Source organism: Balaenoptera borealis, assembly GCF_965194805.1.
Source record: "Balaenoptera borealis genome assembly, chromosome: 6".
Lineage (NCBI taxonomy): Eukaryota > Metazoa > Chordata > Mammalia > Artiodactyla > Balaenopteridae > Balaenoptera > Balaenoptera borealis.
In genome coordinates, this window is record NC_138863.1 from 6,763,190 (window position 1) to 6,790,908 (window position 27,719).

Consider the following 27,719-nt stretch of genomic DNA (forward strand, 5'->3'; position numbering starts at 1 on the left):
GAGGGTGCGGGGAGACGGAAAGACGGAACACAGAGGCCTGGAGCAGCCGCGCCCTCCTGGGGTCGGGTGGCGGGAGCTGCTCTTTCACTCCTGGAGAGCACGGCAGGCGGCTGTACCCCACCCTCCCAGCAGACGCCGGCCAAGTGTCTGCTCTGGACATGGGCTCCCAAGGCCATGACAGGCAAGGTTCCTACTCACACAGAACTTGCACTGGGGAGAGACAGACAAACCACAAAACAATTTCAGGCACTGACAGGAAGCGGGTCGTGTGCAAGGGGGCTGGTGGGCACTCTGGACCGGGTGGTCAGGGGAGGCCGTGGCAGCCTGCCAACCGCCAGTGGCCTGGGGTCGGTGCGGAAGGAATTCTCATCAGCAACTGTATGTCTATAAGATCTCAGCAAACACTTCTTTATTATTCACTCCAGGGTGAGTTTTCATACTTGAACATCTTTATGAGCATAATAAATACAGTTACAGAAAGATAATACATTTATTTTGCGTAACTCAGGGATTTATTAGGAGTTACTATGATATCTACAGAAGAGAACAATGAGATTTTTTATGCCCATCCTATTTTAGGTCTTGACCAACAGATGAATGTCCAGGAACCTGGTTTTCAGCCTTCTTTTTTTAAACTCTTGTGCCTGTTTGAAGATACCTCAGACAGAATCCCACCTGGCCACTGACTGTTTGGGAAACGTTCCCCTTCTGGAAAAGGAGAGGTGTTGTTAGAAGTCACCTGCCAGGGTTGTCACGGGACTGAACGGGGCCAAATGTGCACAGGACCCAGCAGGGGGCCCAACACACCCCTGGCCTGAAGCCCTGCGAGATGTGTAACCTGGAGCAGCTGCCTGTGCCTCCACTTGCTCACCTGAAAACTGGGGCTATTAATGGTGCTGTCACATCCTAGCGGTGCTGTGAGGTGTGGGGCAGGGACCACGTAAGGTGCTGAGAACAGCGCCTCGTATGTAAACACCCCACCACCATTACTCTTGGTGCTACTTCAGGCTCTGGGTCCTGATCTTTAGGGCATTGTCTCTTTAATGGAACTAAAAGATGGCTCTTCATGTGGACAGCATCTCCCTGAGACCATTCTGGTGCCAGGAGTCCACCTCCCGATCATGAGAATCATCACAGAAGACGCCCATCAAATAAAAATCAATCTCTGCTTCTCTCCGACCACGCCCTGCCACCTGGAGACAGAATCCGTATTTCTTAGTTGTCCACGAGACGGGTCATCACTCCATTCCCTTGGAGGTTCCTCCTCCCTTTGGTCGCCTGCAAGCTCCTCAAGAGCCTTGCAGCCCTGGGGAAGCTTCATGGGAGAGGTGAGGCTGGGAGGGTCTCCTCAGGAGGAAGGGAAATGGGAGGCTGTTTCTGAGAGAGAAGCCTTGGACAGGACTTCCTACTGAACCCCTTGGTTTTGGAGACACAGCGGGCAGGACAGGACCCAGGAGAAAAGCAGGTGTTGGATGAGTCCAAGGCAGGAAGAAGGCAGGATTCAGGGGAGATGCCCTAAGGAATAATAAGAGTGTCCCTTTGTTTGGGCTGCAGCCAATACTGTAACTCCTAGAAACCAAGGAATGGTGCAAAAAAGCTAGAACTATCTCCAAAACCTAGCCTTCACACAGAAAAGACTTTAGAGACTAAAAGATACTCTATATTTTTCAAGCAAATTTGTATGGTAAGAAACAGTTCACACAACTAAATGAACTTAGAAGGTAAATGCAAATTAAAAGTAAGGTAATAACGTGAACTTAGGACAGATCAGCGACAGCACAGAGATTCAGCGGGCCAGGTCCACGACTGGAATAAGCAGACGTGGTACTAAGGGATGGAGCAGAGGAATACGATGGGGCGAGAAGACAGACAGCCATGTGGAAACCCACAAACTCAAGAGTGAAAGCACCCCACACACCCTGAAGTCAGAACATGCATGAAACAGAAAGGATAGCCCAGTGGAAGAGCAGAGAAAACACTGGAAGTATTTCTCACATGATCCTCTGAGGAGGCCAGAAGCACAATAAACAGATCTGAATTCTTAGACACTTGCTGGAATTCTCCTGAGGTAGAAAAACTTAAAAATCAGTAAGAAGAGAAGCAGACCAACTAACAGGAAAACGGACAAAAGACTTCAACAGTTATCTCACAACAGTTATATCACAAGTGGCCAATAAGGGACACGAAAAGGTGCCCAACTTGATTAGTCATCTGGGAAGTAGAAATTAAAACCCCCCATGTGGTACACCTTGCACGGTGGCTGAGCTAAGAAAAGCGCTCAGTGTCAAAAGACAGTATGGAGCGTTGGCGACGACGCAGAGCAACCGGAACTCTCAGGCGGTGCTGGTGGGAATGCAATTTGGTACAGTCACCCTATGGCTCAGCAATTCCACCCATCGGCCCAACAGAAATACAAACATATCTCCTTCTCGTCGAGACACAGACAAGGACTTCATGGCATCACTACTCTTAAGGGGCCCGTACAAGACACAACCCCCAAATGCCCTGCATGGGTAAAGTGGATAAATAACCTATAACGTATTAGTAGTACAATGGAATACTGCAGAACAATGAGAATGAACCACCTGCTGCTACATGCAACAATGTGATGAGTTTTACAATGCTGAAAGAAGCCAGACACAAAAATATATATATACTATTCATATAAGTTCATTATGCATATACAAAGTTAAAAAAAAAAGTAAAACTAATCTATAGGATTAGAAGCTAGCTGCTTCCAGGAGTTGCTTTTGGGGAGAAGGGTACAAAAGAGAGCTACTGGAGGCTGCTAACGTTCTGTCCCTTGATCCAGAACATTCGTCAACCTGTAGATGATATAATCAGTACACTTTTCCATATGTGTGCTATACTTCAGTAAAAAGAATATAGAACTTGGAATAAAACTAACCATGTAACTGAATCAAAAGAAAAATGGCAGGGACTTCCCTGGTGGCGCAGTGGTTAAGAATCCACCTGCCAATGCAGGGGACACGGGTTCGAGCCCTGGTCTGGGAAGATCCCACATGCCGCGGAGCAACTAAGCCCGTGCGCCACAATTACTGAGCCTGCGCTCTAGAGCCCGTGTGCTGCAACTACTGAAGCCCGCGCACCCTAGAGCCCCCGCACCGCAACCACTGAACCCAGGTGCCCCAACTACTGAAGCCCGTGCACTTTAGGGCCCACGTGCCACAACTACTGAGCCCGCATGCTGCTACTGAAGCCCGCGCGCCTAGAGCCCATGCTCCGCAACAAGAGAAGCCACCGCGATGCGAAACCCGCGCACGGCGACGAAGAGCAGACCCCGCCCGCTGCAGCTAGAGGAAGCTGCGTGCAGCAACGAAGACCCAACACAGCACCCCGCACCAAAAGAAAAAAAAGACAAATGGCATAGCTACCCAGACCCTTGGATAAAGTCTGTTTAGAAAACTAAATGTACAAGAGAGAGGCAAAAGAAGACAGAAGTGTATACATAAACATGAGAGACTGGCAGAGCTATATTAAAATAGTGGACAGATCTTAAACACAGGAAAAGTGGTCAGCCTTACTCATAAGACAAATGCAAATTAAAATTACAAGATACCGGGCTTCCCTGGTGGCGCAGTGGTTGAGGGTCTGCCTGCCAATGTGGGGGACGCGGGTTCGAGCCCTGGTCTGGGAGGATCCCGCGTGCCGCGGGGCAACTGGGCCCGTGAGCCACAATTACTGAGCCTGCGCGTCTGGAGCCTGTGCTCCGCAGCAAGAGAGGCCGCGATGGTGAGAGGCCCGCGCGCCGCGATGAGGAGTGGCCCCCACTTGCCGCGACTGGGGAGGGCCCTCGCACAGGAACGAGGACCCAACACAGCCATAGATAAATAAATGAAAAAAAAAAAAATTACAAGATACCTATTTTTTACATACACAAGTTTGATAACCTGCTCTGTTGAGTCTCATACATCGGTGTAAATAAACTCCTACAGAGAACATTTGGTGAAATCTAGCAAACTTTAAAATATACATCTTCGTCTTAGCAATAGTGCTTCTACAAATATGTCTTCATGAGCACTGACACAGAGTGTATACCAGGTAATTCAGGAAGGTTCACTGTAAAGACAAAAGGAACAACTGAAATACTGATCAAGGTATGGCTGGCAGGACGCTGGCGACATAAATCACGGCACCTTCACGTATCGGGAGCCTACACAGCCCTCAACAGACTGAAGCTACTTACTCTTCATGCCCTCACAGGGATCAGCCTCTAAGATATACTGTTAAGTGCTCAAAACAAACTGCAGGAATAGTCTGGGTGTACAGGAAAAAGTAACTTAGTCACCTCGGGGAGGGGATCTCTGAGGGACTGGGAAACTTACTTTATACCTTTTCATCCTTTTGAGCTCTTTACCATGTGCATGTATTAATTATAATTATTTTAAAAATAAAGCCTTAAGTTTATAATATATGCTAAAAACAAAAAAAGAACTTTTTAAGTTCTATATTTTTTCCTTATTAATTTTTGTTCCCATCCTTTCATAGAAATGATCTTCCTGGAAATATAAGAAAATGCTAGCTACTCTAAATGAGTCTAAGACACCCAAGTCAGACAAATATCTTCCAATATCCTGGGAAGAATTAGCCGGGGAGGTTACTAAACCCCGGGCCGTGATCTTTGAGAAATCAAGGAGAAAAAGGAGACATGCTGGAAACACACAGATATGATGTCTCGATGGAGAAGGTGGACACTTGAGTTACACACACAGGAGCGGACAGGACAGGGAAGCAACCAAGAGGACGTCAGCAGCGGCTCCCCTGGCCGGGCACTTGGCAATGCTGGGAAATCTGCTAGGTGTTGACAGGTGTCTGCTTGTCCCAGCTTCCCCACCACGTGATGGAGGAGGTATCAGGAGAGGAAACTGAGGCCTGCCGAGTGACTTGCCCCAAGTCCCACAAGTAACGAAGCAGGGGGCTGGGACTCTGGGCAGGCTGGCTCAGGCCTGGCTCCTGACCTCTACCCAACAGCGGGTCCCCACCTGGATTCCAGGCAAGACTACCACGTGAGCGATGCCAAGAATGGAGGGGCTGAATGTAGGGAAGGAACCGGCAGTCGCCAAGAGTTCTCCCGGGCTCACTCGGAACAGGCAGCGTCTGGTGCACTGCGTTTCCTCTTTGACAGGAATACTGGCCTGCAGGATCAGTGCAAGGATGACACGGACACCTCACTGAGTCACCCGACCGCTGCCCCTCCCACTCCAACCAGGTTTCCCAAGAGCTCAAAATAGAGGGTGGAGAAATACGATCTGGGGGACGACGACAAGGGCGGTCCATGATTCACCAGCAAAGTCCTGTCCAGCAATTCCTCACCACGGATTTGGATGTGCCTCTCATTTGTAAACGAGACCTTAAATGACAAAAAGATCGAGATCCTGCAAACTTTGTCATGCTGGGACTACAGGCCAAGCCAAACCACCTTAGCAGTAATCAATGTGAGGCCCTGAGCCTGGGATGGGCCAAAGGCCACCACAAGCAGGGCGAGCAGGCAGGGCAGACATGCAGCCTGGGTCATCAGATTTCACAGATCCAAAAATAATAAGAGTAACCAGCAGACTTCTGATTCTGGGAAGATGGTTAGACATACTTTTCCTTACTCCTCTGGCTAAGAACAGCTAAAACCCTGGACTTAGATATAAAAAAATATGCAAAGGCTCTGAAGGGTGGAGAGAAGAGGGCCTGAGGAATGACAAGGCACTGAGTTCTCTCGGGTCTCTGTTTGCCCCTGACATCCTAAACATGGAGCTGAAGAAGCCCAGCCAGAAACACCAAGGAGTACAGAAAGAATTTAAAAGTGCACCGAAAGCCTGCCCTCTCCGGCCATGGCTCCAGGAAAGGGGAGCCTAACAAGGCAGAATCAACAGTGGGAGAGCAGCCAATAACCACTCTACTCCAGCCAAACAGAAACAACTGTGGCCCCCACGCCCACCACACAGGCAGCAATAAGGCTCCAGCACCCGCCACGTGTTGCCCAGAGAACACCAGGTAGGGACTTTCACCCCTGCCAGCCACATCCCCACAGTGTCAGAGGGTATACAGAGGCAAATTAGCACAAGAAAAGGTATTCAACATCACCAGCCATTCAGGAAATGCTGATTAAAATCACAATATGATTATACACCTACGAGAATGGCTAAAAGGAGAAAGTGACAACACCAAATGCTAGAGAAGATGTCGAGAAACTGGCGCATATTGGGGGGAATGTACAGCCACTCTGCAAAACAGTTTGGCAGTTTCTTTAAAAACCAAACATGAAACTACAAGACAACCCAGGGATTACACTCTTGGGCATTTACCCCAAGAAATGAAGACCTATGTTCACACAAAAACCTGTCCATGAATGTTTGTAGCAGCTTTATTGATAATCACCAAAACCTGGAAACAACCCAGATGTCCTTCAGTGGTAAATGATTAAACTCACAGTGGCACACCCATTCCATGGAACACCACTCTGTATAAAAAGAAACTATCATACACACAACAACCTGGAGGGATCTCCAAAGAGCTCTGCTGGGTGAAAAAGCCAATCCCGAAAGGTTATATACTACCTGATCCCATTTACAGAACATTCTTGAGATAACAAAATTACAGATATGTAGAACAGATTGGTGGTTGCCAGGGGATAAGAATGGGAGTGGGTGTGGCTATAAAAGGACAACCAGGGGATCCTTGTGGAGATGGAAACCTGGATCTTAACTGTACCAATATCAACTTCCTGGTTGTGATATTTTACTTTAGTTTTGCAAGATGTTACTAACGGACGGAACTGGGTAAAGGACACAAAGGATCTCTGTATTATTTCAATTCCATGTGAATCTACAATGATCTCGAACTAAAAGGTTTAATTAAAAATAAGTAACCACAATCAACATTTTCTAATAACTAATATGTTTAAATTAAATGTTAAACATTCAGAACGATGCTGTATTTCTTAAGAACAGGGGCACATGTGGTCTCACTCAGCACAGATTAAAAGTATAATCTTACCTTGCTAAAGTCCTTTATTTGTAGGTGGCACAAACTCATGAAATTCACATCTGATTTGCCAAGGAAATATTATGCGGACACACCCTGGGTACATAATCTCAAAGAAAACAAAATTGGGTCCTCCGTACGTGACATGAGGGTCACAGTGCGCGCTGTTTCCCGACTGTGACACGTGGGCTGGTAGTCACACCTGCACAAGACAGAGCACCGGAAATGGCAGGACTCGCTTCTGTACACAACAGTGCTTGAAATATCAGTGAAGCCACGTCTCACGTCAGCTGTGAACCTCAGGCCTGCCTGCAAACAGCTCTGTACTTCCGGGGTGGGCCGGCCCCAGCGCCCGCTGACAGCTGGTGCTCTCCGGAAGCAACCAGAAACACCCTCAAGACAAGCTGCCCCCCCCCCCCCAGCTCCAGACCCACAGGTCCAACTGCCCACCGGACAGGCCCACGCACACATCGAGACACGTCCTCCCACCAACTGCCCACCACCCCCGGAGGCCTCAACCTCACCTCCTCTCCACGCCCAACCCTCATCTTGAGGCTCCAAATTCTTCCTTTCTTCTCAGAAATAAATTCAGTCAGCCTTCCGTTCCAACAAACAGACAAGATCCCTGTTCCCTGGAGCTTACATTCAAATTCAGACAGGAAATAAATACTGTAACAAAGAAGTAAATTATACAGCACAGAGAGCGGTCCCGGTGATAAAGTCTATGGGGAGAGGAGAGAGACCAGAGAAAGGAGGTCAGGAGATGGAGGCAGGCCTCACCGGGAAAGAGTGGAAGCACGCGGAAGAGAAGAGGCTGAAGCAGGAGCGCGGCCAGCGGCTGGAGCCAGTGAGCCGGGGAGCGGGCCGGGCAGCCTGGAGAAGCGACGGGCCAGAGTGCCCTGCGGGCGCCTGTAAGAGCTCTGGCTTTTAGCCCCAGTGAAATGGGGGCCGTGGAGCTTTTGGCCAGAAGGCTGACATCTGACTTGGGTTTGAAAAGCATCGTTCTGGTCGCATTACTGACAACTGGGCGTAGGGGGCGGGGCAGAAGTCGGGAAGCCTTGTGGGAGCGCGCTCAGCAATCCCATCGAGAGACGGGCGGGAGGGGAGAGCTGGACTGACGCACCCTGAAGACAAGGGGTTTCCTGACAGAATATGCAGACAGGAGCCACAAAGACCCCTGGAGCAGCGGGGGAGAGGCCGCCACCCTGGGAGGGGAAGGCTCTGAGCTGGCTTTGCAGCTGGGAGCCGGGGGGCAGTAGTGCAATTCTGGACATGCTGGGGTTGGGGTGTCTAACAAGATACTGGGCATGGCCGAGATTTTGTCTCGTTCATGAGACTTCATCACCTTGCCATCAGCCTGGCTACGTTATAAAAAGAAATAACATCATTCTCAAGTTACCACTGTTGGTGGGTCGCTTAAAAAATTTAAAGTTTTGCAGAACAATTTGACAATATCTCATCAAGCTAAAGACGTGCACACCTGGCAATTCTACCCTTAGAAGCACACTCTAGAGAAACTCGTGCTGTGTGCCCAGGAAGACTAGTATAAGACTGTTGCCTGCAGCGCTGTTTGTAAGGCTGAAATCTGGGAAAACAAGTCGACAGTGGGACATGTCATACACTGGACCCCAATGTAAGCCACAAAACTAACCCTGGAGCGTTGTGAGCCTCAACTCACTGTACCTGTGAAAAGTTCTGAGACTCATGTCCCACTCCGTGGAAATTCTGATTTAATTCTAGAAATCAGGAATCTGTCATTTTAAACCTTGAACCACTTAACTAAAGATGAATGTATCCACATGGATAAAACTCAGAAACGCAATACTGGGTGAGAAAAAAGCAAGCTGCAGGAGATGTGGAGTGTGACACCATTTATTAGAAGTTTTTAAACTGGCTAAACAATACTGTGTATTGTTTATACCTACATATATGAGTAGAGAAAGTATAAAAAAGGATGCAAACAAACGATAAACCGCAAACTCAGAATGGGGGTGACCTCAGCGGAGGGAGGGCAGGAAGGGAACAGGATAAGAAAGGGAGTATAAAGGACTCCGAGTACATCCACAATGTTTCTTTCTCGGGCTGGGAAGTGTACAGAGCTGTTCATTATGTTACTTTTTGAATGCCTGAAATATTTAATAATTTTTAAAAATGTTAAATGTTTTGGCACAAAAATATGTGAAAACATCCAAGCTAGGGCTAGAGACATACACTATGTTTTGTACTTACGGTTTATAGTATTTACACACAAACACACGCACATACAGAGTACGTACAATTTACTGTACTTATGGTTGACAGTATAAATTTATAGTTTGCCTTGTGGTTATAGCTTAGCCTCACAGAAGGGAACGTGTCAGCCTGCAACCACGCCTGCAGACAGATTCTGCTGGTAAAGCCGGGGCACCTCCAGCAGCCTGAACTTGGCGGCCATGCGTTCATTCACTCACCACACAGAGCGCCCTCCTCTGGGCGCTCGCGTGGCAGTCACACTCCCCGCCCACCTCTGCTGGCTGCCATGCACTTCACAGCAGACACAACTGTTCCTAATTTGCCTCTCAAATTTCTTATCCCAAAGTAGAGTTCTGAATCCTAAAAGAGCTGGCTGAGTGTGTGAAAATAGAGTTGATGCTTTATGAAGGGAGAAAGGGGGAGGCGCTGGCTAGACGGCTCAGAAGGAAGCTTTCAGAGACCAACAAAGAACCTTCTCTCCCAACACACCCTCTGGTCAACCATTAGGGTGGCAGCTACCAGAAGCTAACATCAAACCCCAGAAACTTCCTTTTTGAGGATTCTCAAAGCACACAGAGATACACGTCCTGCTGCTCAAAGGACAAGCGAGCTCAGTAAGCCCAGTGATGGAATGAGGTGTGGAGAGAGGACAGTACAGCACAGCAGTTACAACAGACGGAGCCATCAGAGGGCCACGGGGACAGATGCCTCGTCCCTCTGGTCCCCAGCTTCTTAACCTCAGGGTCACCGCCCCGGTGAATGAGAGGCCGTTACTGCTGTTCGTGCCTGGAGCTGTCACCTGCCGTCCTCTGGCAGGAAGGCATTGGTCCGAAGGCCAGCACAGCTCAGGGCATGTGAGGCGACGATGAGAGCAAAAGGCTGGCTCCCCAGCTGCTCCCGCGGCGAGAAGGCGGTCACAGCAGACGCCTGCGTGCAAGAGACACCCAGCAGCCCACGCGGTCACAGCAGACGCCTGCGTGCAAGAGACACCCAGCAGCCCACGCGGTCACAGCAGACGCCTGCGTGCAAGAGACACCCAGCAGCCCACGCGGTCACAGCAGACGCCTGCGTGCAAGAGACACCCAGCAGCCCACGCGGGCATCTGGTCAACACGTGCCTGAAGCGCCGTCTGACGCCACTGGGCAAAAATCACCCACATCTACGGGCAGACTACTTGAGGCTCCATGGTACTTGGGGATCTGGGTGAAACTTCTCCTGTGACAAAGCTCAGACAACGGGAATTCATCACCAAGAAGCTTATCCGACCTGCAGGCTTTCTACTCGGCCAGGTGGTGACCAAAGAGCGTTTCTAGCATGTGGGTGAAGTCACACCACCAAGCCCATGGCTTTAAAAATCCCAGCCTTCCGCTTCTAAGAAACAGAAGACATAACTCAGCCCTCTAGAGGTACTTACAATAACCTACAATTCACTCCACTTACTTCATTCTAAATCCTTATAATTTTAACTTCCCCACGCAGCTTCCCACGGCCTCATCACCCACCATCACCTGGAACTCTTACCTTCCACTCCTCCCTCTTTCAGAACGTTTTCCAACTGCTCAAAATGGATCAGAACTGAAGTGGCCCAGCAAAAACAAAACTCAAGTTTTAAAGCCGATGGGCAAGAACCTGTGGGTCACCGAAGTAGACCAGAGACGCAGAGAAGCCCATCAGCACAGCGCAGTTCAGCCACCGACCCAAAGAGGAGCAAAGGGGTCGTGTCCGCGCAGGATTAGGAACCTGAAAATACTCGGCTAAATATAGCTCCCCGGTCCGCGGGGCTTGGAAAGGTGGCCAAGAATAAGCATCTGGCACGCTCAGTCATTTCTGTCACTTCCTGTTACTCACATCCTGCCGTTCGATGCTGCCCGAAACACTGGGTTCGCCATACACAATCCCCACCTGGAAGCCCCGATACACAGACTATTCACGACAGCTGGGACGTGCGTAGACAAGGGACTTCCTCACGCGGTATCATACGAAACACAGAAATAGACACCACCGCGCAAACAAGCTCCTGGAGGGCCCTGTGGGAAAGCAGCCCGGGATGCTGGTCCAGACACCCAGGCTCCGCGCCCCACATCTGCCCTCCAGAGAGGAACCAGGCCTCGACTGCGGACGGGACACCCTCCTCTCTGAAGCTGCACCTCACCTCCAGTCACAGGGCAGCTTTGGGGGCAAAGAGGGGTCCCCACCACCACTGCTACTCGACCTACCCGGGGGCCCGAAGCATCCAGTCAAAGCCAAGCACCCTCTTCCCTGCCCACCTCCCAGCCCTCCTGAGGACACTGGCCACAGGGACTGCAGGACGCCCAGGCAGGGAGCAAAGCCAACTGGGCCACAGGTCAAACTCACATGTAACTTATCAGAAGGCAGGTTTTTCAAAAGGAACAAAAAGTAAGATGAAGCAAAAAGTAAAAGTTATACCTACAACTGAAACGGGATCAAAGTATTTCAAGTTACTCATCTATTCAATATTTCAATGGTGCTTCACTAGCTTTGCAATGTGTTCAATGTGAGGGAAACCTTGGAGATGAGAGGCGGCCCTGAGTAGGGTGGCAGAGGCAGAGAGCCCCTGGGGGGAGGGGTACCATTGCCCACGAAGGGCACCCAGGTGTGGGGGTGGTGTCCCAGAGGAGGGAAACAGGAGACAGCAAGCAGAAGGCAAAATACAAACAAACAAAATCTAACACATGCTTCCAATAGCAAAACGCTGGAAATAGCCTAAATCTCCAAAAACTGGGGAGTGGTGGAATACATAAATAATGACATGTTTCATACGATGGGATACCATTTAGCCAGTTTTAAAAAGGGCGATGACAGTGCATATTTATGCACAGAGATGTTCATAAGATAATAAATTTTAAAAGCAGGCCAGAAATTAGTGTGCATAATTGGTCCGCTTTTTTGTAAAAACTGAAGTGTATGTACTGATATTCACAGGAAAATGCCTAAATCTATGTCTACATCAGGGTCTCTGAACCCCAGCACTACTGACCCTCTGGGCCCAATAATTCTTTGTTGCAGGGACTGTCCCCACAGCACCGGAGGACGCTGAACAGCATCCCTGGACATGCCAGCAGCATGCCCTCAACAACCCCCTCACCTAGGTGTCACACGCCACAATGTCTCCAACTGCCAAATGTCCTTCTGTGGGCGAGTCTCACCTCCCCACTCCCTAGTCCCGCCCATGTTTGAGAACCACAGGGCTCTATAATAGTGTTTGCATCTATGATCTCAGTGATACGACTACTGCGTGTTTATTGTTCGTTTTGGTTATGTGTGCTTAATTATTTATAAGGAACAGGCTATTTGTATAAAAAACCGAATAAAAGGACAATCTGAGCACTGGTAAAACATTACAGGTGTTTCTGCTATAATGTAAAATTCGAGTTGCTGAAAATCCTCACATTCTCCAAAAGCGCACGATAAAAATTTTAAGTCTCGTGGGAAAGGATGAGCTGGAGCGGACCACTCAAAGCCTAGGCAATGCTGTAGCCAAGCAGTAGCAGAACAAGAATCTTAATAAAAACACTAGTACTGTACAAACTTTAAAGTACATAAGGAAATACTACAGTAAATATAGAACTTTACCTTTGAAAAAAATGAAGGAGCTTCATGGATGGAAGCTGCCGCAGCTGAGTTACAGACCAGAGACAGGCAAAGCGCACAGAGACCAAGATTCAATCAGCAAGTTGCGGGCAGAGCCTGCAGGCCTCGAGGGCAGGGCTGTGCTCCCTGGCTGGCCGTGCTGGGTCCGTACACTTTTTGTTACGGAAACACACCACAGCAGAAAGGACTTTAATTGCATCTCCCTCTTGGCTACTGCACGAAAGGAACGATTAGCTCAAACACCTAGAATTATTATTATCCCAGTGATAATGAACTCTAAACCAAAGTACCCTGGCAGTGGGTCCTGAAGGGACGTGAGGATGGAGGGAGTGGAATGGGAGTGCCTTGGCAATCTAATCTGGAGGCCACCATGCTGTCACAATTTATCTGTTTTCCTCTGGGATTATTTGATGATAAATCTGCGTATACCCAGGTGCATCCACAGTAACCTTACACTTAGCAACTATCAAGGGGAGGGGAGGGGAGGGGAGGGGAGGGGAGGGGAGGGGAGGGGAGGGGAGGGGAGGGGAGGGGAGGAGACACATAAGCAACCTCTATAGTCCAAGGTCTGCCTGCCACGCACTTTTCTGATCACTGAAGGTCAAGCTGATTAGGCAGTCAGACTTCCAAGAGCAAAGTGGCCTGAGGGAAGAACACCTGCACCTGCTGACTCGCCAGGTGTCCGCCGCTGGGGCGAAGCCTTGTGCACATCTTTACTGACGAGCTGGCCTCAGGCTGTCTGTTGTGAAGTAAACCACAGACTAGCTGCCAGGCAGCGCGCCATGCGCCAGGAACAAACAAAACGCCGACGGGAAAACAAGGTTTACAAAGAATTTATTAAAGGGCACATTTATATTACACTTCTGTGTTTAAAAATATATATTTAAAGGAAGGGACACACATAGGCTGGAAAATTGGAAGTTGACACCTCAGGTTTTTTTCTTTTCCTTCTGGTTTTCTGTATCTTCCAAAATGTCTACAGTATGGGGTATTTTTAAATTATCTATGTTTCTTTTTTTCCTACAAAATCAACATCTGGGACAAAAACTACTAGTTGCCTAGACAACTAGCATTTTCCTTCTTCCTCACGAACCGACCGTGCTGTTCCCCACGGCCCCGAGCCCGGCCTAGCTCACAGAGCACGTTCCACCGCCCCTGACCTAGGGACGCAAAAGAGGTACACAAGCTGACGTGCTGGGGCTGGTGGGGGGACCTCCCAGGAAAGCTCTCTGAGAGGATGACACAGTGGCAGCCTCCGCCCACCCACTCCCTGCGGCCCCTGCTCCTGGCATTTGGCCCCCGGGAGGGGCCCTGAGACCCTGCCGACTGTGGGGCTCCAGACTGGCTAAGCCTGCTGGGCCCTAGTCTTTTCAAGGAGAGAAAAACAAACCTCTGCCTTATTTAAACCACTGTCACCTGGGTTTTCCGTTGAACACCCCAGACCTAAACTGAATTAAGACACCATCTCCATCATCACACAGAGAAGAAAACCGTGGCACAGAGACTGAGCCTTCTTCACGCTCCAGGTAAAGAACTTGATTTACTTCGTTACATGAGAACTGAAAACTGTCCACTCAAATGGCAGCAGCACCAAGGGAGCCTGATTTAACAGAGTAACAGTAAGGCTGAAATAATAATGCCACAAATCAAATCTGACGACTTCCATCAGAGCTGGGCAAACTTCGGCCTGCCACCTGTTCTTGAAATAAAGTTTTATTAGAACACAGCCACACCTGTTCATTTACATACTGTCTCTGGCTGCTGCAGATAGCCACAGAGACCCAACAGCCGCCAAGGCCTGAAATACCTGGCCCTTTAGAGAACTTTGCTGCTGACCTCTGATATACGTCATTCCATGCATCTTAGGAGGAACATAAAGAGAATTTGCTATATGTAACAGAGATAAATAACAAGGACCCACTGTATAGCACAGGGGACTATATTCAATATCCTGTAACAACCTACAGTGGAAAAGAATCTGAAAAAGAATGGATATATGTAGATATGTATAACTGAATCACTTTGCTGTACACCTGAAACTAACACAACACTGTAAATCAACTACACTTCAATTCAAAACTGGTTTAAAAAAAAAAAAAAAAAAAAGAATTTGATGTGAAGGTGTTAAATGCAATTTGCTGCATAAAAGATGGGATTTGCACCTTGTCCCTTTTCTGACTCTGGTTCCTCTAAGGAGGGGGTCTCTGCTCTGTTCCCAGAGGAATCCCTGAGTGCCTGGCAGATAGTACGCACTCAATAAATAATGACAGAATGGAACACTTGCCCTTAACATGCAGGGTCACCTCTGAAAACCGTGTATATATGCTTATACTTACTAAGCAATGGAGGATGAAAAACCTTACAAAATGAAAACTACCACAACAATATATACTTCCGCAAATCTCCCCTAACACCCCCTCCCCCATTTTATGTGGACTATTTCAATGTAGTTTACCCAGTGGGTTGAGGATTCCCAGGTTCTCTGACCTTACTGTGACTCAGTCTGGGAGATAAAAGGTCTGGGAAAATGACCACATCTCACGCTGAGGTCACACTGTTGCGTGCGTGAGGATGCTCTCAAGTTTTGCTCCCAGCAAAGGACTAGGCCAGCAGGAGAAGAAACCGAGGTGTGGGTCCTTTCAGCCCCTCCCCAGTCCCCTTGGGTGGGGACCCTGGCAGTGAGATGGCCTCACCACCACCACCCCCAGGCAATGAAAGGGGTGGTAACTCCTCTCGGAACTGATTCTAAGGAAAATGTCTTCAGACATGTTACCACTGCATTAAAAAAATAAACACCACAACGTGAAGGTTTCCAGTTTGATGGTGTGAAGCAAAGCTGGAGGAGGAGACGAGGTGAGGACGGCTGGACCTGAGCTGCTTCGCGCACAGCTCACAGTCATCGCGTGGTCCTACTTGGGTTCAGCCGGAAGGTGAGGTCACAGACTTGCACAAGTGCCCGTGACTGGACAACCATCTGTTCTAACCCCATGCCACACACGAGGGGATGGACGCCCAGAGAGGGAAGGTAGCTCTCCAAGGCCGCACAGCTTGTAGGAGGCAGAGCCAGGACCAGAAGAAGATGGCCAACACGTGTCCAGGGCACATCGTGGCCTGTGGAGCTCCCTCCTGGAGGGATGAAGTGCCCACCGACCTTGGGGCTTAGGGGAGCCGTGCAGGCTGGCACGTGGACGCGGCACTCTAACTAACACGGCAGGCTGTGTCCTTCAAATCTAGACCCAGGATGGAGACAGGACCCTGAGAAGCACAGCCCTTGTTCTCAGCTCCCAGCTCTGCCAAGGGAGCCCTGGTTCCCACACCCAACCTCCGTAGCTGCACTGTAGGTGCACAAAGACCCAGACCCTATGATGCAAAGGGGGGAGTGAGCACTAGACCCCCTTCTAGATGCCAAGGACCTGAATGGAATATATAGCCACAGCGCTCATGTCCTCTCAGAGATGCCCAGTCCAGATCACCTGCTCGCTCTCACTCCCTGACGAATGTACTCAGTCCAGGGGCTGTCACTAGTAAGCAGTCCAGGAAAGGGCATCTCAGACCCATCCCAGTCGGGCAGGTAGGTCACAGGCAAGGTGACTTTCAGGATAATCCCCCCTCACCTATAACCACTCCCCCTCAACTTTAGACAGTTTACCCCTTTCCTCTGACCAAGCTTCCTATGTTCCTCTGGTATTTTAAGTATATTTCAAAAATGAAAAGAAGTAATTCCAACCACAGGATTTAACATTTAAACAAACAAACAAACAAACAAACCAAGACAGAAAAAGGTTGAAGATATTTCTTCCCTCGGCAAGCCCTGACTCAGAGGGTCTGTCTACCAGAGCTGTGGACACATCCCCATGTATCTGGACAGCTGCAGTGGAAGGGCAAGGCATGCGGTCAGCCGAGGCCAGCTGGCCTGACTCAGGAGCCACCTCCCCTTGTCATGACACAGCTATGACACAGTCCCATGTGGATGGAGGAGAGAGAAGTTTCGCAGAGATGCCGAGGGATGGAGACACAGCAACAACAAACCAATCAACCCAACAAATATTTCTAGAATGCCTACTTTGTGCCAGCATGTCTCAGGGTGCTAGAATAGAGAGAGAGTCAGCAAGCCCAGGACATCCCTTCTCTAGAGAAGTTTACACCTCTCCCTCCAACAGAGAGAAACTGGAGGGGAAAAGGAGTACGTAAAATGTCAATGTAGACAAGAAACAAAAAACCTGAGGAGCCTATATCCATTTAAAAATTTAATTTATTATCAAAAATTTCAAAAGGTATTATCGAAAACCATCCCAAATAGAAAGATCCACACCTAGTTTCACTGGTAAGTTCAGCAAAAATTTAAGAAAGAAGTAACACCAAACTGTATCAGAAAATAGAGGGAGGAACGATGATCCTCCTTGTTTTATGATGCTAGCTTACATGTTTTATAAAGCCAGCTTACTCTAAGTGCCAAAACCTGACAAAAACAAAAAGATTACAGATCAGTATCTCTCATGGATAGAGATGCAAAAACCCCTAACAAAATAACAGCAAACTGAATCCAATAATAAGTAAAAGGATAATATGTCATGAGGAAATAGGGTTTATCCCAGGAATGCGAGGTTGGTTTAACATTGGAAAATCAGTCAATTTCATTTCTCCTTTTAACAAAATAAAAGAGAAAATCCATATGATCACTTCAACAGATACCAAAAAAGCATTTGACGAAATTCAACACCCATTCATAATAAATATTCTCAACAAACAGGAAAATCCTCAAACTGATAAAGGCTACGTACAAAAAGCCTACAGCTAACATCATACTTAACAGTGAAGAGCTTAACTGTTTCCTGTTAAGACTCAAAGAAATGAAAGGATTTCTGCTTTCACTCCTTCTATTCAACATTGCACTGGCAGTCCAAGCTTTTGCAATGAGACAAGAAAAAGAAACGTAAGGCATTTGGGTCAGAAAGACATAAAGTTGTCCCTACTTTGCAGATGATATGACTGTTTACATAGAAATTTCTGGGTAATCTACAACAACTACTAGAACTATCAAGTTATCTTCCAAGACCACAAAAGCCATTGTTTGCAGCAAACAACTGGAAAATATTTCTATTTCATTTATTTAATAGGCACAAAAAACAAAATACACAGAAATTAATCTAAGAAAAGACATTAAAGATATCTGAAAACTACAAAACTACTACTGAAAACTACAAAACTTTGCTGGGAGAAATTAAAGAAGACCTAAATAAATACAGAGATATATCATGTTCATGGGAAAACCCAATGTTATTAACACATCAATTCTTTCCAAACTGATTTATAGATTCAATGCAACCTCAGTCAAGATTCCAGCAGGCTCTTTTTAAATGGAAAGTGACCAGTTAATTTTTATTTACATAAAAATGCAAAAGGGTTTTGAATAACCAAAGCAATTTTAAGAAAGAAAAACAGAGTAAAGAGGGCTTGCCCTGTCTGATTTCAACACTTACTGTAAAGTAACAGTAATCAAGAAAGTGTGGAGTTAGGATAGGGGCAGACATAGATTAATGGAACAGAATAGAAAGCCTGGAGATAGATTTACAAATATATGGTCAACTGACTTGTGACAAAGGTGTCAAAGTAATTCAATGTGGAAAGGAAAGTCTCTTCAACAAATGCTGCTGGAACAACTGAACATCCATATGGGAAAAAAAAAAATGAACATCAACTCTTACCTCATATTATACATAAAATTTAACCATAATCCTAACTGTAAAACCTAAAACTGCAAAACTTCTAGAAGAAAAATCTTTGCAATGCTGAGGTAGAAAGAGTTTCTTGGATAGAACACAAGCATGAACCATAAAGAAAAAAAAATTGATAAACTCAATTTCACCAAAGACTCCATTCTTCTACAAATGCCATTAAGAAAAAGGCAAGCCAGACCAGGAAAAACATTCACAACACATATATCACAGACCAATATCCAGAATATATAAAGAGCTCTTACAACTCAATAATAAGACAAACAAGTCAATACAAAAATGGACAGATGATTCTACCATACGCTTCACAGAAGAAGACATACAAATAGTCTATAAGTACATGAAAAGATACTGACATCATTTGTCATCGGGGAATGGAAATTAAAACCACAATGAGACACTACTGTATACCTATTAGGACATGTAAAATAAAAAGAGAAAATAAAAAGACTGACCACACCAAGTGCTGGTGAGGATGTGGAAAACTGGAACTCTCATGCACTATTGGTGAGAATGTAACTTCCAAGCACACTGAAAACAGCTGAGCAGTTTCTTGAAAAGTTAAACATAACACCTACTGTATGACCCAGCAATTCTGCTACTAAGTTTTTACCCAAGGGAAATGAAAACATATGTCTACACAAAGACTTGTATACGAATGTTCATGGCAGCTTTGTCTGCATTAGCTCCAAACTGGGAACTGCTTGAATGGCCACCACAGGTAAATGGATCAACAAATTGGGGGAAAAAAACAAATTGCTGATACACCCAAAATGGAAAACTTCAAAATCATTATGCTAAGCCAAAGAAGCCAGACATTAAAAAAAAAAAAAAAAAAAAAGGACACACTACCATTATTCAATTTATATAGAATTCTAAAAAATGCAAACTAATCTACAAAGACAGAAAAGAGATTCTTGTTTGCCTGAGGAGGGATATGAAGAGAGAATGGATTACAAGGAAATTTTCAGGGGGATGGAAATGTTTGTTATCCTGACTGTGGTGACAGTTTCAACAGGTGTGTGTGTGTGCACGTGCGTGTGTGTGTGTGTGAGAGAGAAACTCATAAAACTGTAACAGTGCAGTTCATTGTACAGCAATTAGGCCTCAATTAAGCTATAAAAATATTTTTAATGTTAATATATCTTAGTGCACTAGAATATTCTTTAAATTACAGGGTTGAACCTTTCTCTAAATGACTAGATGACCATAGAGTTTATCATCCAAGCCAGGAAATTTCTGCAAGTGGGTGCTAAAAATAATTGACAAGTGTTAACTCATCTACAACAGGGTGTGTAAACTGGCAGTGCCTGGGAAGTCCAGCACTTACAGCTTTGGGAACAACAAATACCTAATCTATTCCTTGGTGTGATTAGATATCTCTTGCATACAGCAAACCATAAAGTTCATTCCTCAGAAGACAGAGAGCCAAGCTGGCAACAGTCTCAAGGGTCAGCTATCCCGGACCCTTATTTCCCAGGTCAAGGAAGCAGCCCTGGTTTTCAGTGTCAGGGACAGGACAGATGCCAAGGCTCCTGCCTCAAGGTCAGTGTCCCTTCAGCCCCTCCAAGGATAAGGGGGGAGCCACCCCCACTCCTAACTATTTCCCAAATGTCTAATTACTCTGATTCACCATCATTAGACCTTTGCAGACTGAGAACAATTAGGAAACAGAGAAGACAGTGCCCTGACACTAACCAGCTTTTCTGGATGGAGGTAAGCCTGGGTGCACCCAGAGCGGCTGGGCACAGGGGAGCTCCCGGCCTTACCTGAGCACCTCTGCACCTGGCTGAGTCTTGAGGTTTAGCTAAACATCCTGTAAGAACTAGTACAACAGCTCGGGATCACATGTTTCTTTTTGAGTCTACATTTCAAACCAAGTGCTTCAGCTGTGGAGGAGGAGGGATTATTGAGTCAAAAAACAGCAGTCTCCCCACCAGCAAGCAGGGAATTATCTTAATTTGATAACAAGCTGTTTCAAGAAAATAAAAAGATCCCACCACTCTATGCACTCTGAAATACCAGATTATTCTGGAACAGAAAAGCAGGATTTTTTTTTAAAACTTAATACCCTACAGAGTGACACCATTTTCCTAACTTTCACGGAAAAAACCAGACAGAGAGGACACAGCTCAATCATATCCTTGGACATTTACCAAGTATTTATGAAACCTGGACATTTATCTGAACATTTACCAAAGAACACTGGGTAAAGAATGGCTAAAATTATTCATTTCCTGGACACCCCAAGAAAAACTGAATCAAATCTATGTACCTTCTCCACTGTTTCTTCTCTCAAAGAACTTTACAAAACTACTATAGTCAAACTACAGTCTCTCAACTGTCCTTTTTTGTTTGTTTCCTCTATCACTTGTAAATAAAGACAATCAGAAGTGTTAACAATGAACACACACATATAGACACATGCATACACACAACACATACACACACACCCCCAATCGTATTGTGAAAATGGCTTCGATTTCATAAACGCAACCCCCTACTCAAAAATAACACACAGCCCTGACAAGTAACAGCGTCCTCCCACACCCCAATTCTAAATATACTTAACAGACACCACAACTAGTTCCACCGCTCACCAGCCAGGCTGCCAGAAGACAGTGTTCTCTCTCTCTGCCTGCTTGGAACGACTGTAAGAACCAAACGCTAAGCCCTCACGTGGAGCACGCGGCTCTTTGGACCATCTGTGTCACAGAGCAGGTGCTGCCTTCAGCAAAACCCCACACTTAGCAAACACACAGCCACCAATCTGGCTCAAAGCCTGCTTCTTCCCGCTTCTTGAAACTGAGAACACAGAGTGGATTATAAAGCATGGAATTCACTGGATTAACTTCCTCCTGCAGCTGCTCTCCCAGTCCTGCTCCACTGTCCAAGGCGTGTTTTAACAATCAGAGCATTTAATTCACTAAGCACCTACTACGTGCCAGGTGCTTGCCCCGCCCCTCCCCAGGTGCGAGATAGTACTGCCCCGACTTTTCCAATAGAGAATGAAGCTACAGGTATAAGAAGCTGAGATCCCACAGCGGACGGCTGACACAGCCAGGACGTGAGGTCAGGCTCTCCTGGAGCTCTGCGCTTGGGGAGGGACCAGGCAGTGCGCTCAGGCGGCAGGAGCCGCTGTCCTAACATGGGGCTTCCCGTCTGGCACAGCTTCTATACGAGGACTTAACGGGACAGCCTCAACCCACAAGTACAACCCTCCCCATCCCAGATCCAGGCCGGCAGTCACAGAAATTGGGAAGAGTTTTTTCCATGCAAGGAAATTTGCCAATTATATATATAGCTTTTCCTCTCTTTGAGCCAAAATGACTGGTGTAGGGGTTTTGCCCAGGAAATATCTGAGCTCCAAACAAGCTGAAAAGGAAAACTGATGTTGAAATCTGGATAAAGGTCATGGTTGCTCACCAAAGGAGTGGCGCCTGACCACCCCACAGGCTGACATCTGCTGGAAACAGCTGAGAAACTCAGGTCCCTGGTTTCACCTCATGAAGGCCTACAAAGGGACTCTCATTCATTCAACAAACTTGAATGCCAAATAGATAAGATTTAAAACAACTAAAAATACTACATAAATCCATCATACATTGTAGCTTCTTTTTTATTTAGAGTTATCAAGCTATAACTAATAGAAACAGGAAAAATAAAATATAAGGGAAAACCAAATGTGATTTAAAATAAGCAAATTAAACAAAGATACCTTATATTTTTAATTACATTTATGTTTCCTTTATATTTTATTTTTCCTGTTTTTATTAGTTATTTGCCTGATAACTCTTAAGGATAATAATTCTTTCCTGGTACCTACTCTTCAGTTGCAGATGCTATTTTTAACACTGCCAAGAAAATTAATCTCATCTGAAATCCTTTGGAATTTCTACAAATCAGAATAACTGCTAAGTGTTAGCAAGTTGACCCCTATTACTTTCCTACTAGTAGTGATAACTGGTAGTGGAGATAAAAACTAGGAAACATTCAGAGGGCACTTTTTTGCCAACCCAATGACCAATGAGATGGAGTCTAGTATTATGCCCATTTCACAGATGAGAAAACTGAGTCTTAGACGAAGTATCTTGCCCTAAGTCATACAGCTAAAAAAAGAAGACCACCTTTATAATATACCTCACGAAATTTCTGGATACCATAAAACATTTCAACAATAGTACTGGGAGGAAAGGAAGTAATAAATACAGACATGAAAAATCACTCCTCTCTATGTATGGCATGGTTATGATGACATGGTCATTTCAGGGCAACCATCAGGATGATGCTATGAGCAAAGCCTGCTAGATCCCTATGCCGATGGCCATACGCTGTAGTCATTTGACTAACAGAAGTGCTAAGTCATATTTTTGGGAAATCACACAAAATTCCAATATGGAATTTTGCAGAAAAGCAGCCCTCTAAACATGTATATCCTAAATGTAATTCTCATTCAATTTCTACTGAAATTATACTGAAACTTGGAATGTCTTTTTTGTGCCATGGACCCCTTTTGGCAGTCTGGTGAAGCCTATGGACCCTCTCAGAATGTCTCTAAATGCAGAAAATGAAATACCATTGCAATGAAAATCAGTTTTAATAAAATATAGTCAAACCCACCGACCCCTTGTGGGGAAGAAGGTCCATGAACCTAGGTAAAAAAACCTCTGCCAGGCAACAACACCCTTTCTTTTCTCCTCCCTCTCCCCCATCTCCCAAAAGGAGATAAGGGGGTGAATGGCACTCTAGCAGTCATCTTGGACCAGGAGAATCAAATTCTCGAGGGACCCAGATGACCCTGTAGAACTGCCATACTGATCAAGGACTGCCTACTTCTGTATAGAAAAATAAAACTTTACATGTTCACACCATTTTTATTTTGACAACTATTTTTTACAAGCAGATGTAGTGGATTGAAAGATGGCCTCCAAAAAAATATGCCGGTGTTCTAATCCACAGAACCTGTGAATATGAGCTTATTTGGAAAAAGTCTTTGTAAACATAATTATGGATCTTAGGATGCAATCATCCTGGATTATCTGGGTGGCCCTAAATCCAATGACAAGTGTCCTTATAAGAGACAGAAGAAAGGACACAGGGGAAGGAGGAGAAAGTCCTGCGAAGATGGAGGCAGAGATGGGGGTGATGCAGCCACAAGCCAAGGAATGCCTGGAGCCACCAGAAGCTGGAAGAGGCATGGAATGGAATCTCCCCTAAGACCTCGGTTGGGAGCACAGGCCTGCCAACACCTTGATTTCAGACTTCTGGCCTCCAGAAATGTGAGAGAGTACATTTCTGTTGTTCTAAGCCATATGGTAATTTGTCATGGCAGCCCCAGGAAACTAATTTAGCAGCCAAACCTATTTCTAATATACACACCTTTATGATCTTCTAAACATTAAATACTAAAAATTAAATGTAAACTCCCTTTTAGGTATGCAATGCTGTATATGGCATTATGCAGAAACAGCTCTCTAAACACGTATATCCTAAATTTAATTCTCATTCAGTGTATACTGAAAACTCTATTTTCAATCCCCATTATTTGGCCAATCCATTTTCCTGAAATTTAAGAATAAACCGAGGGCCCATCCTTGCCTTCATTCTATTCTTATATCACGCCACTAAGCGTTCGCTTCTTGCTTTCTGCCCTCTGCCCAAGCTCCTTCCGCCCCCTCCCGACCACCCCTCACCCCTCACGCCAGCGTGTTCTTGACTCCTCCACTGCCCTTCTCCAGGCTGCGCTGCTGCAGAGCAGATGTTCCCAACTTTCTGCTCACGTTTCTTCCTCCACCAGCTCGGTCACTGACACCAGGGTCCCTTGAGCTGTCTGTCCACTTCCTCATCATGAAACCCAGCCCAGCCTCCTCCTTTCCTTTACTACAGGTACATGACACACTCACCAGAGATTCTGGGGGTATAGGATACGTTAAAGTTCCAGTTGTGACCCATGTAAAATAACGTGAAGTAAGCAGAAGCTGAAATACAGAAGTCCTCACGCTCAGAAATGAAGCTGTAAACCAGAAGCAAACCAGAATCACGCAGAGCGGAAGGAAGTTTTATCTTCTCAACCTCAAGTCAGGCGACAGAGGTGAGGAAGGCCCCACGACCGAGCAAAGGCCGCCCTCAGGAAAACCTGCACCCTCTCCTGCGCAAAGGAACCCAGCACGGGAGCTACTCTGCAGGGAGAGACCACACTCATTTTCCCAAATGTCCCTCCTGTGATCTAAGACGCTTGTGCTAGCATGATCTGCAACAGGAAAAACTGAAAACATTCTAAGTCCCTAATACTGCAGGAGTAAATGAAGTTTAACTGATCAGCTATGACTCATCTACATGATGAAATACCCACAACTAGAGAGTTGGTCATTATAGAGGCTCACAATGTGGGAACAGTTATACGATGAATAAATGAAGCCAAAATATAAAACTATACATATGTTGATGTACATAAAACATACGCAAAACTTAATGTTTGCCTATGAAAAAGTCTTAAGGGAACATGAAAAAAGAAAACAGCTGCTGAGCTACTGCAGGATCTTTGTTTTTTCCACTTTAAATTTCCTTTAAAATCATTATCACGATTCAAACACTTTAAGAACTACGTTAATAAGCTGTCTGCACACTGTTGGTCTGTTGGTCTGTCAGTGAATGGGAGCTCCTGGGTGCTACTCCTGGAACGCATCTGACCTGCGGGCTCGCCCATGCCGTCTCTGCAAGAGGCCCAGCCCCCAGGTCCCACTCACACATCCCCTTCTCAGCAGAAGCTTCCACTCCCCAGGCGGACTGAGACACTTCTTTCTCCTCTCTCTCACTGCCTTTTGCACCTTCCTCTGCATGACACCTGTCACAGGGTCCAATCATGATTTCTGTTCACGTCTAACAGCCCGTAAGAAGTCTCTAGGCACAGGGAACGCATCTTCCACCTCCGTCCACCCCCGGACACCTACCGGAGTTTGCCACAGCAGGGACTTCTTCCCCTTTGAAAGAAGGGAAGACGAGTCTTTCTAAAACATGCATCTTTTCCAACTGATCTCTATATGATTTCAGAAATAAGGTTGCCAGGGTAAAGTCTTACTTGTCAAATTACTCCTATATTCTCCAGCGGTAAGCAAGAAGTTTTCAAGCTGTCAAACCTGGAAATGCACACAGAGCAAAGGAGCCAGCCCCTCCCGAAGCTACTCACCAGAATCCAGAAGCACACAGCTCCAGGGAGCTCCTAGGTCCCGCTCACTCCCAGTAACAAAAAGGGGCCCGGCCCACAGGACCATCTGCAATAATGAACGTCTGTTCCACTGGGCTTCACAAAGGAGCAGCAATTCTCTGAACAGAAAGTGGCAACAGAACCGACTTCCCGGCTCCCGCGCCCTCGCACAGCTGGCATGTACCTTGCACTGGGACGGCAAGCTGTGAAAGAGAACCCCTGACCTCAAGTCAAGACGCAGAAGGTGTGATCACATGCCCAGATTACTAAGGAGGCTGCACTCAACTCAGCATTGCAGGAGTGTGGGTCCCAAATGTGGCTGCACCTCAAAATCGAGGAGAGCTTTGAAAAATCACCCATTTGTAAATCAGCAGCACAATCTCTGGGGATGGTGCCAGGAACCCTTTTTTTAAGTTCTAAAGGGTGATCAGGCATAGCCAAGGCTGGGAGCCACCGCCCTGAGGGAGAAGGCGGCAGAGCGTTCGTTCCCTTCTGACCACAGCATGAATAGGAAGGTCTTAGGGAACAGGGTGTTTTCGCCCTACCTTTGAGGAATGGACCTGGTCGACGGGGAGAGTTTGGGAAGAGGGCCTCAGACCGAGAAGCCCTGCAGAGACCACGGCCGGCAGGCAAACGTGCACAGGGCATTCGTTCCCTGCAAAAAGAGTAGGCTGGACCGGAGCAGGTCCGTGTCGGGGAGAGGCTGGGAGGGTCGGGGAGCGCCAGATCCCCTGGATGGCATTAGATAAGAAACGAGGAGGCAGTCGAGGACTTACAGTGCTTTTAAAAATGGGCAGAAGATGCCTCTTTGTAATGGTTTTATATTCAGGTATATTCCAGTAGAACTCGTCTTTCCTCTTCGAGGTCCAGCTCCACTGCAGCTGCTCCTATGGCCCGGGTAGGAGTGAGCAGACTGCCCCAGGCCAGTGAGATCTGCACTGATCGCAGGACGAGCCACTTAAGAAACACAGGTGAACCAAACCAAAGAACATTTTCCAATTAAGACCAATGACACAGTAAGTTAATTTGGTCCATTGCTTTCCATCATTAACTCATCCAATACTCACTTGTTATAGTAAGTGCCTATAATCGTATTGTCAATAATAGCAACCACTTTCATCACGCCTACATTACATTAATTCATTTAACCCTTCCAACAGCCCACAAGCAGGTACTATTATTATCCCTACTCCTCAGACGAGGAAACTGAGGCTCAGAGCCGTGTGTGATTTGCCCAAGGTCACTCAGCCAGCCGGTGAGAGGCCAAGCTGGGACTCACGCCCTGGCTTCCCAGTCCTTGCCTGTGCACCCTGCCTCTGTGCAAGGCCCTGTGCGGGCACCTTCAGAGATAAGGAAAGAACTATAACCCAGCCCTGCTGTCTAGGCTCTTACATCTGAGTGAGGAAACACAGATCCTGAACATCAAAGGCAGAGTCCCTGACTCCTCTGGGAAACCCGGAATTTGGAAATTCCACATAGCACGTAACTTCCCCCATAAACGAAGCAAAATGTAACTGGCCATGTCACAGCAAACACACAGGTGGAGCCCTCAGGCTCCTTGCTTCCTTCTCCACAGCGCTGGGCCTGGCTCTCCCCTGAGGGCAGCCTCCGTCCCTGCCCAACTCTGACCGTGCGGGGACCCAGAGCCCACCCAGGGGGGCCGTGAGCTCCCACCAGCCCCAGGACTCAGAGGTGCTGCCTCGGCCAAACCAGCGAGCCGCGCGTGGTGCTGGTGTGGCCGCAGGTGCCCGGGGCGTCCCTGACTGAGGTGAGGGGCTTGGGGAAACACACTATCCTCTCCAAGAGGCAGCACAGGCTGGGAGTCTGTGATCCCCGCACGCTCCAGGCTCCTCGCCCTCGTGGGGACACGGCCGGGGCTCGGCATTCAACCCGCTCCCCAGCCTCCATCAGGAGCACCTGTGTCCACCTCAGGTGACGCA

General features: G+C 46.9%; 1 protein-coding gene across 7 annotated transcripts in view; it reads right to left on the bottom strand.

Moving 5' to 3' along the window:
* DGKD (diacylglycerol kinase delta) overlaps nucleotides 1-27,719 on the bottom strand; it is a 108,453-nt gene that overhangs the window by 38,157 nt on the left and 42,577 nt on the right. Inside the window, exon 1 of one of the 7 annotated variants that reach the window (XM_082395524.1) lies at nucleotides 21,176-24,188. The exons of 5 other annotated variants lie outside the window; for them this stretch is intronic. The gene's annotated coding sequence lies outside the window, so the exon portion shown is untranslated. Of the gene's footprint in view, nucleotides 1-10,749; nucleotides 13,138-21,175; nucleotides 24,189-27,719 lie in introns of those variants that run through there. One more of the 7 variants, XM_082395523.1, reaches the window with a different exon arrangement.